The sequence below is a fragment of the Microcaecilia unicolor genome, chromosome 4, assembly GCF_901765095.1.
Source record: "Microcaecilia unicolor chromosome 4, aMicUni1.1, whole genome shotgun sequence".
NCBI lineage: Eukaryota > Metazoa > Chordata > Amphibia > Gymnophiona > Siphonopidae > Microcaecilia > Microcaecilia unicolor.
In genome coordinates, this window is record NC_044034.1 from 240,879,538 (window position 1) to 240,894,291 (window position 14,754).

At 43.8% G+C, this 14,754-nt stretch overlaps 1 protein-coding gene across 1 annotated transcript in view; it reads right to left on the reverse strand.

The window, feature by feature from the left end:
- The window catches only part of FARP1 (FERM, ARH/RhoGEF and pleckstrin domain protein 1), a 424,664-nt gene extending 410,413 nt beyond the window's left edge, over positions 1–14,251 (reverse strand). The window contains 1 exon segment of the mRNA XM_030201356.1: positions 14,042–14,251. The gene's annotated coding sequence lies outside the window, so the exon portion shown is untranslated.
- Positions 14,252–14,754: the final 503 nt, after the last annotated feature.

The window sequence follows — 14,754 nt, forward strand, 5'->3', positions numbered from 1 at the left end:
GGCTACCAGAAGACTGCCCCTTCTGACAGCCCCTCCCCTAACTTTAGCTCAATCCACTTCAGCCTCAGAAGCGACGTCCACTTCAGTAGTCCATGTAGTCCTGCAACACATTGTCAAAGGAGCAAGATCTCTTTTAGGTGGCTCCTTGGGCATCTCTTTAGTCTCTTGTTGTGCTGTATTAACATCCTTTGGGACCTGCTCCTCTGGGGCTGCACTTAATAGTCTAAACACATCAAATCCCTTTACCTTAGGGCTGGTGTACTGCTACAAGTGGATATCTATAGAAGCCGTCTTTTCAGTACCTTAAGCCTTGCTCAAATACTCCTCCTTCAATTACTTCTGGGCCTGCTATCTGTGGGGAGTGTTAAGGTAAGTTTATTTAATTAACACCAAATTCATTAGATCCAAATATGTCTTTACACATGAACCTATTTACCGCAATCATTTGAATATGCTCTGTCACTGAAACACGGCTTAGGGATGGCAAAGTAACCTACTTACATTAATATATCCTTCCTGATTTCTCTTTTGTTTTTAACAGGCTGTTTAAAACAGGTGGTAGGCAGTGTGGTCATTTTCCTCTTGTCTCCTCTTATAGCCACTAAGCTAATTTCCACTGAAATACTACATTCTGAGTCTGTATGGCTGAATCAACTGTATCTCTCCTGTATCACGGAGAGGGTGGTGGATGCTTGGAATGCCCTCCCGCGGGAGGTGGTGGAGATGAAAACGGTAACGGAACTCAAACATGCGTGGGATATGCATAAAGGAATCCTGTGCAGCAGGAATGGATCCTCAGAAGCTTAGCTGAAATTGGGTGGCGGAGCAGCTGGGGGGAAGAGGGGTTGGTGGTTGGGAGGCTAGGATAGGGGAGGGCAGACTTATACGGTCTGTACCAGAGCCGGTGATGGGAGACGGGACTGGTGGTTGGGAGGCGAGAAATACTGCTGGGCAGACTTATACGGTCTGTGCCCTGAAAAAGACAGGTACAAATTCAAGATATGAGTTTATCTTGGGCAGACTAGATGGACCATGCAGGTCTTTTTCTGCCATCATCTACTATGTTACTATTCACTTATCCTGATTATATCGTCCACCAGCATAGATCACTGCCTCACTAGGGGGTCCCTTACAAAGGTGCACTAGCATTTTTAGCACGTGCTGATAAGCACGTGTTAAAAACAGGGGCGTAGCCAGACCTCGGTGGGAGGGGGGCCAGAGCCCCAGGTGGGGGGCACTGTTTAGCCGCTGACCCCCCCCCCCCGTGCCACATCAGGTACCTTGTTTGCTGGCGGGGGTCCCCAATCCCCGCCACCCGAAGAGTCTCCTTCAGCGCCGGTCGACTCCGGCGCCTTCGTGGTGTGATCATCTATTTCTTAACACCTTACGTCCTGCACGGGGCTACATGCACAGTGCAGGACGTAAGGCGTCAGAAACAGATGATCACACCACGAAGGCGCCGGAGTCGACCGGCGCTGAAGAAGACTCTTCGGCTGGCGAGGATTGGGGACCCCCGCCAGCAAACAAGGTACCTGATGCGGCGGGGGGGTCAAATGTAGAGGGGGCCAGGGCGTAATCTGTGGGGGCCCATGCCCCCGTGGCCCCATGTAGCTACGCCCCTGGTTAAAAACTATATCGGCATCTCTAGTGTTTAGCACATGCTAAAAATGCTAGTGCACCTTTATAAAAGGACTCCTGGAAGAGCTTTGCTCTTTCATTTATGAAGTACCAGCACACTTTCTAAACCTTATCATCATACTAGTTGACTTTAATCACCATGCTGAGAAACTCCAGCAAGTCAGGGAAGAAAGCATTTCTTAGCTCTAATGGGTGGCCTGGGTTTTCCTCAAATGACCACATCTTTTCATACAGAGGTCATGTACTAGGCCTTCTCTTTACATCCAACACCACTGCTTGCCCTGCCTCAGTATGCACTGCTCATTCTGTCCTGTGGCTGGATCATTTTCTCCACCTTTTTTAGCCTGGATCCTATCTGTCTCCTCTCCTGCTGCTACAGTGGTTAGGAGCTCTGGGGGTTGGACCTCTGGGCCTTAGCCTCTCATTCTGACAGATTCCCTGCTACTTTTCCAGGAGCAAGAATCAACTTGGAATGATACTCTGACCTTAGCCTTACAAATCTTGGTCCTCTTTGTTCCTACTACACTGCCACTAAACATCTTCACCCTTGTAATCATTAGGGCCTGGGACTACCTTTAAAAGGTAGGCCAGGCAACTGGAAAGGTTATGATGAAAGAATAGATCTTCCTTGAACTTAAGGCTCTATAAGGAACTCTTCTCCTATTGGAGGTGTGTTTTCTGAGCCACGCAATATTATCACTCTAAACTTATCCAATCCAGTAGCAACCAACCCAAAAAGCTCAAGATCACTACAAAATTCTCTCTCTCATTGTGCTTCAACATCTAATATTTCCTCAATTATACTGGCCAATGCTTTTATATACTTTCTCTACCAAAGGTCCTGAGCTACAGAAGGAATTTCTTCTATAGACCACACCTCAATCTCTTGGTCTATCTAGCCACTGCTATCAGCATTAGCAAAATCTATTGGGGCAAAATTATCTTTGAAGCACTCACTGAGCTACAGTGTTTTATAGAAAGTGTTTGCTGATATATTATGACCCACCTTGAACCCTAGCTGGCAAAGTGGAAATACAATTCAGCAAGTATAAACTTGATATAGGCAATGTACAAAATAAATGCAAAATAAAAGTAGTTAATATGCTGCCTTTACCTGAATATATGTAAACCGCTTTTAATGTACAGGTAGTTGCAAAAACCTAAGAAAGGCGGTATATCAAGTCCCATTTCCCCTTTGTAGGTACCAAAAATGTTTAAAGGCTTTAAAAGTCTTTCTTAACCAAGCCAGCTCTTTTTTTTTTTTAATTGCTCCAGACATACTTTCACTAAATTAAGGGAATTCAGTTATAAATGTACAAGGAATACTTTAAATTTATTTATTTTACTAGTAAAAAAGGCCCGTTTCTGACACAAATGAAACAGGCGCTAGCAAGGTTTTCCTAGGAGTGTGTATGTTTGAGAGAGTGTGTGTGAGAGTGACTGTGTGAGATAGAGAGAGTGAATGTGCGAGTGTGTGTGACAGAGAGTGAGAGAGACTGGGTGCGAGTGTGTCTGTGAGAGAGAGCGTGTGTGTGTGAGAATGAGAGTGTATGTGAGAATGAGAATGTGTGCCAGGCCCCCCCTCCCTGCCTCCCTCTCTTCGAGTGCCAGGGTCGTCCCCTCCCTCCCTCCCTCCCTCCCTTCGAGTGCCAGGGTCGTTCCCTCCCTCCCTCCGAGTTCCAGGGTCGTCCCCTCCCTCCCTCCGAGTTCCAGGGTCCTTCCCCTCCCTCCCTCCCTCCCTCCGAGTTCCAGGGTCGTCCCCTCCCTCCCTCCATGTTTCAGGGTCGTCCCCTCCTGATTTATCCTTTATACAGAGAAGGAAACATTGTTGATTTAAACTTAGAATGAACTCTCTACTTATCTTATGGAGGGATTGTTGCGGTCATGACTGGTTTGTCTTGCTGGGGTCCCAGTCGATAAAGTGACGTAAAAGTGGCTGTGGTGTACAGTCCAATCCCTGTTGGAGGTTTTTGATGTCCAGCCGTTAGTGTCTCATGCTCAGTTGACCCTCCGTGTTTCAGGGTCGTCCCCTCCCTCCCTCCCTTCGTGTTTCAGGGTTGTCCCCTCCCTCCGTGTTTCAGGGTAGCTCCCTCCCTCCGTCCCTCTCTCTGTGTTAGCCTCTGTAATCGGGATATTTGGCAGTGCTGGAATAGCTCTGCAGGGAGGGGTGGGGGCCGAGGGGGGAGGGCTTTGGTGATGCGCTGATGGGGGGCTCCTGCTCCTGATCACCGCGGCCTGGCTGCTGCCGGCTGCCCTGCTTTTTTGCATCGCCTTCCCCGGCGGTGCTGTGATCAGTGTCCACGTCAAGCGCCCCGCCCCCTCCCAGGTCAGCCCCTCCCCCAGGGGTGTGGCCAAAATGGCAACGGTGACATCAGCCAGGGCTTCGGAGCCTAGCAGACCAACTCTAAAGAAAGTCACAGACACAGGCAGCCAGAAGCATAGAACGTTGGAGGTGAGAATTATTATATAGGATATTGCCTTTATGCTATTAGAGCTGTATACTTACTTAACTTTTGTATGCACCTCTTTTTAGGTTTGTTGCTCCCCACCTAGAACAGTATGTTGTGATAAGACAGGTAATCAAATTGATATATTTTTTTTAATTTAATGTGTGTTCAAATCTGTAGTAGCAAACTTTGATCCTGATTTTCAAGCCCCGAAGAGGGAATCCCAGATATAACCCAACATTGACACTGACTGACAGACCATAAATCAAAATAATAGTTCTGCAATGACTGTGCTAAATGAGAGATGGATAAATATTAAAGGAAAAAAAAAACAAAAAACAAATGACCACAATTAAAGGCCATTAGAAGTCATGGAATAGGAAGCACTGCCCTACTGTTATTGAAACTGGCTAAGAAAACAGGAAACTGGGAGGACAACTAAATGATCAATTTTCCAAATTGTTTAGAGTTCCAAGGGAACCTATACCGTTTAACATTTATAAATGATCTGGAAAAAGGAGTGATGAGTAATTTAGAAGCAAACATGAAATGTACTATAATCCAAGTCTGAACAGACTTAACCATTTATAGTCTTTTCTCTTAAGGAAAGTGAAGTATTTAGCCCCTTTATCCATTTTATTTTTTGCCCGTCTGATCTTTTTCTAGTTCACAATAGCCTTGTAGATGATACACAATTATTCAAAGTCATTAAAACAGTAAAGGATTGTGAGAAAGGTGACATTTAAAACTTGCCTATTAAATTTCCTTGTCTCAAGTCCTGCCAGACCAGACAAGTATGTTATGTCTCTCTGCCAGCAGCAGCAGATAGAGACAGAAAAAGCTCAGATTTGACTTCACCCCTTTTATAGGGGTGCTGCCTTCTGCTCTTCAGTATACATGTCAAAGCTAAGAATCCAGGATCAAAAATAGGTTTCGTTTATACTTCCAAAACACCATCAAAACCAACAATGTCTCTTCTCTGGTCAGGTAGCCGAGATATAAAACTTGAAACCAAGGATAAAATTCCAGATAACTCCAAAATATGTTAACACTAGAGAGTTGAACAGGGACAGAAATTGTACCTATCCCTGCAAGAATTTAATGCTACATTTTAAAAAATTCCAGTTGGCTCCGTTTCTTTCTGGGTTCCAGCCACAGCGAACAGATGCTGGAGCTTGGAACACTCTGGTGTGCACATGTAAGACTTGTCTCTGATTCACTAACATTGTGTGCTGAAAGGTCGCCACATGCATGCACCAGTTAAGTCAGGTGACATCTGATGCTCGTGCCTGTGTCAGAGCTGAGGTCTGCATATCAGCCCACGAGCAGAGAGGATTAATAGTAACCTAGTAAGTGACAGCAGATAAGAACTGAGTGGTCCATCCAGTCTGCCCAAGTTACATTCATTATCAATTCATGATTAAATCAACAATGAATGTGATATTATATACTTGATTATGGTCTTTCATTGGCATCTCTGGGACTTAGAACATAAAAGTCCACCCAGCCCTGTCCTTATGTTCCAACAACTGGAGCTGCCATCAAAGCCCATTCCGCTTATTCATCTTCTCATATGTGGGACACAGACCATAAAAGTCTGTCCAGCACTGTCCTCATATTCCAACCACTAAAGTTGTTGCCTGAGCCCTTGCCAGCCCATCCTAAACCAGACTGCCATATGTGAGACACAGACCATACAAGTTTGCCCAGTACTGGCCCTAATTCATCACAGCCGGAGTCGTCATCTAAGCAGTCACTTGACACATTCGTGCACATGCAGCCATTTAAGATTAGGTTTTTTATAACTTCCATTTTCTAATCAGAGATCCTCTGTGTTCATCCCACGCCTTTTTGAATTCCGTCACCATTTGTGGATCCTTGAGTAGCTACAAATATTTTCCTTTCTTTACTAATGCTACTCAGCTATGACAAATCAAATGGGCAACATTATTGTCATGCCAAGTGGGTTTACATAAATTAAATTTATGTTCAGTTCTGTTAAGAGAACTTTAAAATCCAATGTTTTTGAACAGAAGATTTAATCCTTACAGATTTGTATAAGGTCCAAATGTGCTCCCTTTATGGCCAAATGACAGAGCATTAACTCCCGCTATTAACAGTTTCTCAATCACAGCTAAAAGGCCAAGAAACCAACCAACCCCAGGTATGAATATTACAACTTAATTTCCATTGAATACCATCCTGTTTCTTTTTTTTTTTTGGGTGGGGAGGCATAAAGTATATCCTCCTAAAACCCATTTTCAAAACAATTAACTGCCACAGGTCTCATTCCTGTTAGAATATCATTTCATCCTCTCGGCTCCCTAGGATCATATCTAGTAATGCTGCTACTTATAAAGAGCTCTTTATCAGATGTAACAATTGTCTGGAAGATGAAGTTCAATTAAATTCCAGAAGCTTAGCTCACAAAGGGGGTCTTTTACTAAGCCACGGTAGAAATCAGCTGGCAGTAAACGCCAAGACGCCCATATGAATATAAAGGGCATCTCGGTGTTTACCGTCAGCTGATTTCTACCACAAGCTAAAAATGCTATTGCGGCTTAGTAAGAGACACCCAAAGAAAATAAGGCAGCCATGGAGCATCATAAAGACTAAACTACTTGAAAGAGCTGAAACACCAAATGATCATGGTCAACCTTCACAAGCTCCTATGACTATTCACCACAGAGTACTCCAGGATTAACCATAGAATTTTAGCCACCTCAACCTAAATTTAACTTTATAAAGAGGTAATTTCCAAAAGATGTCATTCCATATGGACACTGCAAAAGATTTCAGAAATAGAGCTGCCACGGCTGGTCTTTTCAATTAGATGAATCTAGATAGCTAACTGGGTCAGGATTCTGGCCCAGGTCTGCTTCACACGCACTATTTTACACAACTAGCTATACAAACCGTAGTCTAAAAGGGAAAAGCAGGCCTACTACCTACCCAGCTACCATGTCACTGTCCAAAAAGATCAGTGCAGGCTCTCATCCACCTCTACTGTAACCTGCTGTTTTCCAAACCCACATGAATGTTAATGCAAGCAGAATCATGCAACACATTAATCTTCTGCAGACTCTTCACTGTTGCTGGAATTGTTCCATCACCAATATCTGTGGCTTTTCACTGCTGACTGTGAGTATAACCCTCCCCAGTACAACTAGGAAACACATTCGTTCTAAGCAATGCTGAGGCTTAGGACACAGCAGTACCTACTCCAACTTGCTAAATGCATAGCTCTTCCCATCCCAATGTGTAATTGTAGCCCATTTCTAGACCTCAGCATAAAGTTTCACATTAAAAAGGTAAAATAACGAGTCAAGTGCCTCTAGCCTTGGGTTGCTGACCCCTGCAATAGAAACTGAACCTCTTGAGGAATCACTATATCCCTCACAGGCACTGACTTCATGCCATTGTCTATACTCTGGTCCTGCTCTGACCAACAAAGGGTGGAACTGAAGGACTAGGTGGATAGTACTGAATGGAGCAAAGTCAGACATCACTTCACATCAACATCTACTGATAACAGTGAAGAGGAGATTTAAACCACAGTTTCATATTTCAGATTTGGAACTCTAATCAGAAATGACCAAGAACAGGGTTAAAGTAGGCTGTACTACGCTGAAAGTCAAGAAATCAGAGAAAGCAAGCTGGCCAAACACCAGAAAGTATACGACATAGATCCCGTTAAGCCATGCACACCCCAAACAGAGCCTGGAGTCTGAAATGAAAGGCTTGTGTTAACAGAACACTAATTTTATGATTGGAACATCCATTATAGTTTCATTGGCCTATGTATATCTATGCAGTGATAAAAGTTTTATTTTGAAGTGTGACTTTTTAATCTTGTGGGAGTAGCAATAAAGGTTTTAATGTATTTGAAGCTGTGTTCAACTTTTGTCCATTAATAAGCAGAACTGATTCAGGCACACAAGCGGTGACATCATGTTAACGAGATAGAACTGCTCAGACATGAATGCAAAGTTCTGTGCATGTAAGATTCTCTCATGCACAGCAGTCACCTTAGTTTTGAGTTTTTCCACTCCGTTATATTTTTTCAACACATTCCAGCTAAACTTGGGGTTCACCCTCACCCACAATCACTCAAGAAGGGAATTCTGCACAAATGTGTATTGCAAAATTTGTGCAGAATTAACAGGTAGGCATCAACAGCAACTCACATTATTCTGATTGGTGCGGGGGAGGAGTTGGGTGCTAACTTACCCCACTTCATCAGAATTACACAGGAGGACTGTACCCACAGGACTGCCTCCTTCTCTGCCACCTAGTGTCAGAATGCTGATTTGAACTGAGGAGTTGTAAGGTGCTCCACACAGCTCTAATGTAAATTCTGATTCTAGCAGGGCGCAGAATGTGGCCTGATGTGCAGTTCTTCTCTTGCCCCTTAGCTGCAGGACACAGGTATATTGGGTGGGGGGGGGGGAGGAGCAGACTGTTGCTGTGTGTTTAGGGGGGCGCAAGGGCAATGGACAGCAAAATGTGTCTTATGGGGGGGAGTAGGCCTGGGGATATAAAGAAAAAGCTGAAGATGGGGAAAAGAGAACTCAATAGGGAGAGGAGGGAGAGTTGGGAGGAGGGAGAAAGAACTGGAGTCTAGGTAAGGAGAAAACTGGAAAGGGTGGGGAGAATAAGAAAGTTGTTGGGGGGGGGGGGGCATGTGGAGAAGGAACTAGGGGACAGAGGAAAAAGTTGGGAGTTGTCCACACAGGAGAGGAGACAGAGAAAATTGCTACTTGAACCTGTTAAGGGAGGGGGAGAGGGAGGGTTAGGATGGTGGACTTTGGTCCTGAGGAACTGAGTTCAATTCCCACTTCAGGCACAGGCAGCTCCTTGTGACTCTGGGCAAGTCACTTAACCATCCATTGCCCCATGTAAGCCGCATTGAGCCTGCCATGAGTGGGAAAGAGCGGGGTACAAATGCAACAAAAAAAAAAAAAAAGTTTTGGAGGGAAAGAGCTGGGAAATGGTGTAATCTGGAGAATTAGATCACTGGGAAGGGTCGAGCCTAAGCAAAGAGAAAGTTTTTTGGGGGAGGATGTCAGGCCTGGGCCAGAGAGGAGCCAAGCCTTATGATGGGCGAATTCTGCACCCCAAAAAAAAAAAACTCTGCAGAATTTTAAAATATTGTGTGCAGAATTTCCCCAGAAATACCATAATGCAGCAGACACATGTAGAACTCCATCCAACCAGTATACTTTCATGTCTCCTCTTTGCAAGTAAAATAATATCTGTTCTCAGCCCCATCAGAACGAGAGAAAACCTTCCTCTGTGAGAAATCTGCTGACTCCTCTACCCTTGGATTCAGTTCTCTTTTCTGGGAACATTCATCATCTGCCTTGCACAGTGACTTCCAAGGTCCAATTTCAGAAGAACAAAACAGACCACCAGTTACACAGCAGAAAAGCTCTTTCGAGGTTGTCAGGCCAAAAGCACATTTGTCTACTTCTTCAGTCCCCTTAAGAGTGCAGGAGCACAGTAATTCCATCTGTACTGACACTTCCAAGTGACATCCTCTATTTTTATTTACTATTTTGTTCACAGCAAGTAACATTCAGGTACAGTAGATATATCCCTGTCCTCAAAGGGCTTACAGTGTAAGGGCTCCTTTTTCCAAGCTGTGGCAAAAGGGGGCCTATGCTGGCATTGGTGCGTCTTTTCCACTTCAAAAGAAGTTCAGGTTTTCTGACACTGATGCCTACAGTGATTCATTTGTTCCAGATTCATCTACCCAAAAACTGAGAAGCCTTCAAAGGAATCTCAGGGTTCAACAGAAACCAGCATAACCACTCTCTCATTTGTACCTCACCCATCACATTCCATACAAACTCAGCAACACTGCAGCCAGACTCATATTCTATGAAAGTGCAAAACCCCTAAGAGAAAAACTACACTGGCTTCCAATTAAAGAATGTATCGCATTCAAGGTCTGCACGCTAGTTCATAAAATCATTCACGGAGATGCCCCGGCCTACATGATAGACCTTGTTGACTTGCCACCCAGGAATGCTAAAAGATCAGCCCGCACATTCCTTAATCTACACTTCCCCAGCTGTAAAGGACTAAAATATAAACTAACACATGTGTCCAGCTTTTCCTACATGAGCACGCAGCTGTGGAATGCATTGCCACGGAATTAAAAACAAATTACGAGCTAATCAATTTCCGTAAATCTCTGAAAACCTATTCAAACAAGCATACCATAATGAGCAATAATTTAATTATAACACATCACCACTTCAACTATACTCTGATCACTTTCTCGTTATATCTGTTTGCTCAATTTCCACATTGATATCCATGCACTCCAAGAAACACCAACTGTATCTTTTACTACATTGCCATCCATGTATTCCATGCTACACCAATTGTATCTTCTTACTCTGGAATGGCGAATGTCATAATGGAATATTGTAAGCCACAATGAGCCTGCAAATAGGTGGGAAAATGTGGGATACAAATGCAATAAATAAATAAACAAAATATCCAAGGATGACCTCTCCACATCAGTGAGACCATGAACTGTTCTGCAGTGGCTGATATCCAAACCCAACCTGTCTGCAAGCGTCCTTTTGTCTCGTTGTAGTATTAACCTCTTCTATCTACAGAGGTTTCCAACACTGGATGAGGAGCTCACTTAGTACCCCACCTTTACTCAAGGAAAGAGATCAAAGTCCAAAAGACTTCTCCAATCCCCTGGAAATTCCAGCCTAACATTAGTTCTAATGGACAACCAAGTGGCCACGTCCTATAACAAGCATGAAGAGAGTGGATCCCTATGCCTCAAAAAGGAAGGCATAGAGATCCTCAGGGATAACCACTCTCACCAACGCTATTCAACTTGATGATGGCTCCTCTTGCCTGAACACTATCCAAACAAGGTTTCAGCCCTCTTATATATGCTGATGATGATGTATCAATCCATATCCCTTTCAAAAAGAATCTGCATGAAATCGTAACCAGGATAATGGATGGCATAAACAAAATGGGATCATGGGCAGCAGCATTCAAGATCAAACTGAACAAAAAAAAAAAAACACACTGCCTAATGCTCACATCACCACACAATACCAATCCCTTCTCAAAAATCACCATCATGAGCACATCCCTTCCAATAACTGAATCTGAAAATATTAGGAATCACTACTGACCGCGACCTATCCTTTGATAAACAAACCTCATACACTACAAAGAAAATGTTCCAAATCATGTGGAAACTAAAACGTATAAAAAAAACTACTTCCCTAGTATATGCCGACCTCTGCAACATAGTTCATGTCGGATGCAGGGAGCAAGAAACTGCAAACAGCTCAAAACACAGCTGCAAGACTAATATTTGGAATAAAGCGATTCGAAAGTGCAAAACCATTGCTCCAAAATATTCCCTGACTACTCATTAAATCACACATATCCTTCAAGATATGCTCACTGGCCTCCAGAATAATTTTCGGCCTTGCACCGGAATACATGTCAAACCTAACAGAATTACCTATACGCAACGCATCTCACCCTACACTTTCCCAAATGCCAAGGACTGATATACAAATCCTCATACTCAACCAGCTTCACATACATTTGTCTCAAGATTTGGAACACATTACCAACAGTCCTAAAGTGCACAAATAATTACATAATCTTCCGCAAACACCTGAAAGCACACTTCTACAGAAACTTTTTTTTTCAACAAACCTATAAAATAGACCCACCAACCAACATACCTCGATGACTGACCAATGACAGATTCCAATCTAGGCTCGCGTCTACTCCAAACAGCATTGTAACTGGTTTATTCAAATTAAACTGTAAACCACAATGAACCAACAACTAGACTGGAAAATGTGGGGTATAAATGCAGAAATAAATAAAATAAAACAACATTGAGGAATTTGTCATCGTCAGTCATATTCAAATACAAGCTTTTATCTTTACAAATTCACAGGCTCGTTAGTTATTCAATCCCATGTCTGATCTCTGTATTTAAGAACCCACAGTGTCTTAAGGGATCTCTGAAACAAACTTCTTTGCCAGCAAGAAAAATGCAAGGCTGCTGTCCTATTGTTCTCGCCTGACTGGCAAGGGATGTCCTGATAATTCCCTGCTCTTAACTACTATTTTGCCCTTATCACCTCATCCCTCTCATAGAAAACTCTGTGCAAGTCTTCAACAGAGACATTGGCACCATGTTTTTCATAGCCCTGAGCTTGGGAGCTACCCATCTGTGTGCCTGATTCCATCCTGCTTGTCAACGGAAAAAGCATTGTTTCTTACCTGTAATTGATTTTCCATAGACAGCAGGGCTGATCAGGCACACAATCCCTGATCCCCCAAGAGTTATATAATTGAGGATCCTGCTGCACATAGGAAAAGGCAGTGCTTGCTCAGAAGAGAGTTCTGTCCCAGCAAGGTGGGATAATGTCACCCACTTTGATGCCCCCATATTAAACATCTGTTACAAATAAGCAATAACAATTTGCTGCATATTAGTTTTAGCATTTTAGTTATTTTGAGGTGTATTTCAAAGCACTTAGATTTACAAAGTTACACAGTAACCTATGGAACTTTGTAAGTCTAAGTGCTTTGAAAATAAGTCCTTTTGTATTATAACTGCATAGATATAAAGTCCTAATCAAAATGTATACTTTGTTATAGCCAAGATCAAGTTCTGTGTGTAAATACGGTATATTTTGATCAAAAGTTTTGCATTAGCTGCTTACAGTTCCAACTGTGTAACATTTTATTCTGTTCTTGCTGTATATTACTTCTTTCAATCATATCAATTTCATACATTTTTCATGTCACTTCTATTGCAATTTATAGATTTTATTTCCCAACCTCTTCCTCTTAACCTTCCATAGAAATAAATAGGATGGCTAAAAATAAAGCTAGCTAGGCCCAAAATTCCATAACAAAAGAATAATTATAACATTATTAGTATTCTAACTCAATGCATGTGAATTGCCACGGGCAAATTTGGAAAGATTTTGTAATTAGGTCATATGGTTTTAAGTGTACTGCAAGACACTGTAGACTGCTCAACAGAAAAAAAAAATATTTTCATATTACACCCACACATAAGTGAATTCTGCATGCGCACATCAGAGTGAACAACCACACACTTTGAAAATCTTCCTTCAGGGCTAATGAAGCAGGTTCGTAAAACTTCTCGGGGACCTGTTTTGAGCAGCAACAGTTTCTCACTGCATTCCTCCCAAACCCAGAACATCTCACTTCTAGGAATTCCCCCACAACATGCTCAATAGTCTGAAATAACTGCAATCCTGGAGTATGCCCATAAAAAGAGAACAGACAGAAAGATGATCTTGCTGGGGATAGATGGAAGGAAGAAAGGGAGGCATGGAAGAGACTAGGGCTACCGAAGAAAATAACCCCCTGACCTGTGGAAGAACGAGTTATGGGACAGGAGTGGAATAATCCCGCCTAGGGAGAAGGGACCTACCTAAGTGTCAGCGGTGGGGAAAGAAAATAGGGCGTCCTGGGGGGGGTTAGGGTAGGAATCTACTGAACAACAGGGGTGTAAAATAAGAAATCCTGTTACACAAACTGTTTCAGACGTTAGACAAATCTCAACACAGATGCTTGCAAAACCAGATTAGATTATATGGAGAAAAATAAATAAAGCAAACTACTACAGAACCTTAGAAATGCTTATCGACCCTCGAAGTTATGTTTCTCTCCCCCCCCCCCCCACGGGGTACAAATTCCCGTTCATGCTCGGCTTGGGTTAGAGAAATAACTGGGCTTGGGAATTAAGACTAGATCAGCCCCGGGACTCGGCTCGTCGCTACCGCACAAAAGCTCGCGGCCCAGCTCTGCGCCACTCGTCGGGGACCTCCGCCCCCCCCCCCTCCCGTTAAAGAGCGCGCTCCCAGCGCGGTGCATTGTTCCCCGATCTCGCTTCTCCGCCTCTTTACCTGCTTGGCTTTGCCGGCAACGTCCTGTCTCTCTGCCCCGCTGTAAATGAATCTCCGGGAAAAGCGTCCCCCCCAGGAGTTGCTACCGCAGGCTGAAGTCCGGGAATGAGCCATGAAAGGGAGTTCAGCGGGAAGCAGCAGAAGGAGAGGATCGGGAGCTGCCGCTGGTCACCATGGCGGATTCGGCTACCGCTTGCACGGCGAGGTCTGGGACTGGGTGGCTGGAGGCGAGGACGAGGACTACAATCGGCAGCGGGTGGTGGGGGATGAAAATGGCAGTCACTGCTGCCACCTGCTGGCCGGGAAAGGGAAAAGCCTAGAGTTCATCCGCCCACTCGCTCCCCAGTCCCCACCCCAGATGCGGGGAAGAACGCTGTAAGGGATACAGAAGGAAAGAAAGAACGAAGACGGAGAAGAAGCCACCACCAGTCTTTCAACCTTTCCCCCACGAGGGTTCGACTTCCTGCAAACTGCAATAGACGCTTAGGGAACGGTTCCCGGGATAGGCGTTTGCTGCTATCCAAAAGCGAGTTCCTGTGGCAAATTAGGTGACACTTGTATTAGGAAGCATACTCAAACTATACTACCGTGGGTTCAGCCGTTTTCTTTTGTTTTTAGTCAGAGCTACACGTTTAAATCCGTCAAGAGTTCAAAATATTCATGAAAAAAAAACATACAGTATTAAAATAAACTCGCATTTGCACTATCTCAGC